General features: G+C 48.0%; 1 pseudogene; it reads left to right on the top strand.

Annotated features, from left to right (window-relative positions):
• Positions 1–6,165, top strand: part of LOC112124918 — a 377,084-nt pseudogene that overhangs the window by 369,193 nt on the left and 1,726 nt on the right.

The raw sequence follows: 6,165 nt of genomic DNA on the forward strand, positions 1-6,165 counted from the left end.
GGGATAATCTCATCAGCTACACCTGAGGATTCTGCGGACGGGGAAGAGGAGGAGGACGAGCTTGCGGAGAGCACCCAGCACTCCGTTCTCCCCAACAGCCAGGATCTTTTTCTCAGCCTGACTGAAGTACCCTCCCAACTCTCCCAAGCCAGTATCCAAGACCACGACCCCATGGAAGGGACCTCAGGTGAGTTTACCTTTTAAAATATAAAACTTGTTTTAAAAGCAAGAGTTTTTTAATGATTACTTTGCCCTGAGGACTTGGGATGCATTCGCGGCCAGTACAGCTACTGGAAAAGTCTGTTAACGTGTCTGGGGATGGAGCGGAAATCCTCCAGGGACATCTCCATGAAGCTCTCCTGGAGGTACTCCAAAAGCCTTGCCACAAGGTTTCTGGACAGTGCAGCCTTATTCCGTCCTCCATGGTAGGACACTTGACCGCGCCATGCTTGCAGCAAGTAATCTGGTATCATTGCATGACAAAGCCTGGCAGCGTATGGTCCCGGTGTTTGCTGGCATTCAAGCAACATCCGTTCTTTATCTTGCTGTGTAATCCTCAGGAGAGTGATATCGCTCATGGTAACCTGGTTGAAATACGGGAATTTAATTAAGGGGACAGAGGTGGCCGTTCCTACTGGGCTGTTTGCCTGTGGCTGAAAAGAAATCCTCCCCTGCAGTTAGCCAAGCCAGAGAAGGCATGGCAGGGTGGGGGGTGTTAGTTTGGTTCCTGCAGGGATCTTCCCTGATACCAGCCACGCGGTGGGGGGAGGGATAAAGCGATCATCCAGAGAATTGGATGGGGGGGGGTCAGTTTGTTTTTTGCTGCTGAAGGTTAACAGGAAAACCGCAGCACTCAACAGGCTTTGCTTGGTATGTGGGAAAGGAGGGCGCAGAAGCCGAAAGACAATGGCTTACCATGGCCACATGCAAGCCGAATTCTGTTGCCCGGACCTGCGTCTGTGATCTCTAGCAGCAAAGCCACAGGCACTCAATATTAAGAGGCAAAATGCGACCTTGCACAGAAATCACATGTGCTATGTAATGTGAATAGTGTTGGTCACCATGAAAGAGTATAAGCATTGTTCTGCAAAATGTATCTTTTTAAAAAATTCTCTCCTTTTTTCCCTCCCTCCAGCAGCTGCAAATTCTTCAAGCCTCCCTCCTCTGTCCCGAAGGCTATCTCAGATAAGGCGTCAGAAAAAGAAGACGCGAGACGATATGTTCGCAGAAATCATGGAATCCACCCGCAGTGAAAGAGCTCATCTGAATGAGTGGAAGGACACGGTTTCAAAGTATAGGAAAGAAGCCAGTGAACGTGAGGACAGGAGGGACCAACGTGAGGACAGGAGGGACCAACGTGAGGAGAGGAGAGATGCTTGAGATGAGAGGTGGCGGCAGGAAGATCAGAGGAGGCAGGATGCAACGCTGGGGCTGCTGCGTGAGCAAACAGACATGCTCCGGCGTCTGGTGGAGCTTCAGGAATGGCAGCAAGATAAGAGTGCCGCTACAGCCCCTGTATAACCCCCCCTCCCCCCTCACCATGTTCCATAGCCTCCTCACCCAGATGTGTAAGAACGCGGGGGGGGGGGAGGCTCCGTACACCCTCCCATTCCACCCCAGTGGACAGCCCAAGCAAAAGGCTGTCATTTTTTTAACCTTTTTTTAGTGGCCTTTTCCTTCCCGCCGATCCTCCTCCCAAACCCCACCTGGGTTCCCTCCCTCTTTTTATAATCAATTAATAAAGAATAAATGATCTTTAAACGATAGTGACTTTATTTCCTTTGAAAGCAAGCTGGGGGAAGGGGGAGGGTGGGTGGGTTCCTTACAGAGAATGAGTCAATAAAGGGGGCGGGTTTTCATGAAGGAGAAACAAACAGAAATTTCACACTGTAGCCTGGCCAGTCATGAAATTGGTTTTCAAAGCTTCTGTGATGCACAGCACTTCCTGTTGTGCTCTTCTAATCGCCCTGGTGTCTGGCTGCACGTAATCAGCAGCCAGGCGATTTGCCTCAGCCTCCCACCCCGCCATAAAGGTCTCCCCCTTACTTTCACAGAGATTGTGGAGCACACAGCAAGCAGAAATAACAATGGGGATATTGGTTTGGCTGAGGTCTGAGCGAGTCAGTAACGATCGCCAGCGACCTTTTAAACGGCCAAATGCACATTCTACCACCATTCTGCACTTGCTCAGCCTGTAGTTGAACAGCTCCTGACTCCTGTCCAGGCTGCCTGTGTGTGGCTTCATGAGCCATGGCATTAAGGGGTAGGCTGGGTCCCCAAGAATAACTATTGGCATTTCAACATCCCCAACGGTTATTTTCTGGTCTGGGAAGTAAGTTCCTTGCTGCAGCTGTTTAAACAGAGTAGTGTTCCTGAAGACATGAGCATCATGAACCCTTCCTGGCCAGCCCATGTTGATGTTGGTGAAACGTCCCTTATGATCCACAAGTGCTTGCAGCACCATTGAAAAGTACCCCTTGCAGTTTATGTACTGGGTACCCTGGTGCTCTGGTGCCAAGATAGGGATATGGGTTCCATCTATCGCCTCACCACAGTTAGGGAATCCCATTGCAGCAAAGCCATCCACTATGACCTGCACATTTTCCCAGAGTCACTACCTTTTGTAGCAGCACCTCAGTGATTGCTTTGGCTACTTGCATCACAGCAGCCCCCACAGTAGATTTGCCCACTCCAAATTGATTCCCGACTGACAGGTAGCTGTCTGGTGTTGCAAGCTTCCACAGGGCTATTGCCACTCGCTTCTCAACTGTGAGGGCTGCTTTCATCTTGGTATTCTGGCATTTCAGGGCAGGGGACAGCAAGTCACAAAGTTCCATGAAAGTGCCCTTACGCATGCGAAAGTTTCGCAGCCACTGGAAATTGTCCCACACCTGCAACACTATGCGGTCCCACCAGTCTGTGCTTGTTTCCCGGGCCCAGAATCGGCGTTCCATGGATAGAACCTGCCCCATTAATAACATGATCTCCAAAGCACCGGGGCCCGCGGTTTGAGAGAATTCTGTGTCCATGTCCATGTCCTCATCACGCTTGTTGCTGCACTGCTGTCACCGCCGCCTCCTCGCCTCGTTTTTCTGGTCCTGGCTCAGCATAAACTGCATGAGAACACGCGAGGTGTTTACAATGTTCATGACTGCTGTCTTGAGCTGAGCGGGCTCCATGCTTGCCGTGGTATGGAGTCTGCAGTGTTCACCCAGGAAAAAAGGCTCGAAATGGTTGTCTGCGGTCCGTTGCTTTCATGGAGAGAGGGGTGAGGCTGTACCCAGAACCACCTGCGACAATGTTTTTTGCCCCATCAGGCACTGGGATCTCAACCCAGAATTCCAATGGGCGGGGGAGACTGCGGGAACTATGGGATAGCTACCCACAGTGCAATCCTCCAGAAATCGACGCTAGCCCCGGTACATGGACGGACACCGCCGAATTAATGTGCTTAGTGTGGCTGCATACATTCGGCTTTATACAATCTGTTTCCCAAATTCGAATTATATAAATTCGGATTAATCCCGTAGTGTAGACATACCCTTAGTTTTCTTTAACCATCTTAAGATCTGTTTCTGTATCTGGTGGTGATGGGCGCTATCCGGACAGGATCGTCTTCCTAACACCCCAATACCACCTTATTTCAGTGTGACTGGTTTGGGAGTTGAGGATGTGACCCTTCGCTTCCCAGCTTATGGGGGCCACCTGCTGCTTAGCCAAAGGCCTTAGCCTAAGAACAAGGCCTCAGACTATACTAGTGAGAGACGGCCCATACACAAGTGGACTGTGATTTTAATTCTTAGCTAGCTACAGGGGTATAAGACAAAGTGATAAAAATACACCTAAGTTCTTAAAGTATAGGCTTTACAGGCAGGCCTGAATATTTCTATTCTAACAGTGGGTTCTACCCCTTCCCCCATTCTGTGTCTGTCTTGTCTATTTAGATTGTAAATTCTTCAGGGCATGGGCCATCTACTATTCTCTGTTTGCACTTTGCCTAGCACAATGGGGACCCACTGTTAGTTGGTCCTTAGGCACTAAGGTAATGAGTATGATTTATTATAATAATAACTCTCCTGCCACTTTGAGCCAAGGAAGATAGCCTTGGGATGTGTAGCCTGATTTGGGGTGTGTTAGTAATGTTGATTTGTTTTATCAACTTAATTTAATTTTTATTTTAATTAATAATAATTAATAAATCATTGAAGATGGTGAAGTGTAGTGAAGACTGAGGAGGAGGGGATGGGGGTGGGGGTATCATAGTGAGGTAGGTTACCTCTTTTTATAGAAATAAATGCCGGAAATCCTTCCTCTTATGCCCAAATTTCAGTTTTCCCCCATAGAAATGTTAGGGTACGCTTACCCCATAGGCTAATATGTATGTGCGTATGGATGACAGGTATGTGCGCACTTGTGGTGTACTTGCTAAGTCTGTGGGTACAACTTTGAAAAATCCCCTGTGCCATCTTCATTGTCTATTGGTCTAGGTAAAGGGTCTTAGACCTAAGCGTAGGCACTTTATTTGAGTATAGGAAAAACAAGTTAAAAAGGTCATCTTTGCTTTTCTGGGTAAAAGGGTACAGGATATAGCTATGCTAACTTTGCTTTAGCTTAACATGCAGGTTTCTGGCCTGTAGGTTTCTTGCATTACAGCCAAACTTATTTTTAATATGAATTAATAAACGTATTACAATACAGTACTTTTAAGAAAAGATATATTTATGCAGGCAAGCAGATTAATCCTGAGGGCTACAGATGTTACTGCTTAAAAATGAGCTGGGGGTAAAACCATGGAATATTTTTTGTGACAAGTATCCCACAAACTCCACTGACCTCCCTTGCTTTCTTTGCCTGGAGTAGGGTTTCCAATTTCCAAACCTGATGTGATCTCGCAGCTGGAACGAGGGGAAGAGCCGTGGGTCCCAGACCTCCAGGGCTCTGAGAAAGAAGTGTTCCCGAGAGCTGCCTTCACAGGTGAGGAATTGGTTAAACCAACTCAACAACTGTTTAGGAATGCAGGAAACAATTGGGATGCCCTACAAAGACCCTGTGAGCTCTCCAAGTTCAGGATTGTTCCCTGCAAATGTGGAATCATTATGGCAGATGTCACTCATGGTTTCCCTCCTATTCTGACTGACAACTGGCAGCAGGTCCCTCCCCGATCTCGCTTTGCCCTGAGTGTTCTGGTGAGATGCGGACTAAAACTGATCCCTTCCTCTCTCCTCTGTGGACGAGTTTGGGGAAAATCAGCTCCTGATACATTTGATCTCTCCCACACATATTTTGGTTTGTTCATCCCTTTTTCCATTCCTCTCTCTGAGATTTCCTTTCTTTCTGGCACAGGGAGTGACCTATGTCTGGATTTTCTCTGTCTCCCATCAGGTGATGGGATGGTGAGTGAGAATGAGGAGGAGAAACCCCAGCAGGAAGATGCTGAGCAACTAGAACCACAAGGAACATTATCAGGAAGATCCAAAGGGAATGTTTCCGGGAGTTGTGCACTCCCAGAAAAAGCAAAAGCCTGTGAGACTCAGCAGAGGCCAGAGGGAAACTTTAGTAACCACTCAGACCTTATAACACGCGACAGAATCAACTTGGAAGAGACACACTACACATGCCATGAGTGTGGGAAAAGCTTCAATCGGAGCTCACACCTTATCAGACATCAGAGAATCCACACAGGAGAGACACCCTTCACATGCTCTGAATGTGGGAAAAGTTTCAATCAGACCTCTGCCCTGAGCACACATAGGAGAATCCACACAGGTGAGAAACCATATGGATGTGCTGAGTGTGGGAAAAGCTTCAATCAGAGCTCAAACCTTATTGCACATAAGAGAATCCACACCTGTGAGAAACGGTATGGATGTGCTGAGTGTGGGAAAAGCTTCAATCAGAGCTCAGACCTTATCAGACATCAGAGAATCCACACAGGGGAGACGGCCTACACATGCTCTGAATGTGGGAAAAGCTTCAATCACAGCTCTGCCCTTATCACACATCGTAGAATACACACAGGAGAACCGCCCTACACATGCTCTGAGTGTGAGAAAAGCTTCAGTTGGAGCGCACACCTTATCAGACATCAGAGAATCCACACAGGGGAGACGCCCTACACATGCTCTGAGTGCGGGAAAAGCTTCAATCAGAGCTCTGCCCTGAGCA

Source organism: Terrapene carolina, unplaced genomic scaffold (assembly GCF_002925995.2).
Source record: "Terrapene carolina triunguis isolate 2854851 unplaced genomic scaffold, T_m_triunguis-2.0 Scaffold751, whole genome shotgun sequence".
Classification (NCBI taxonomy): Eukaryota; Metazoa; Chordata; order Testudines; family Emydidae; genus Terrapene; species Terrapene triunguis.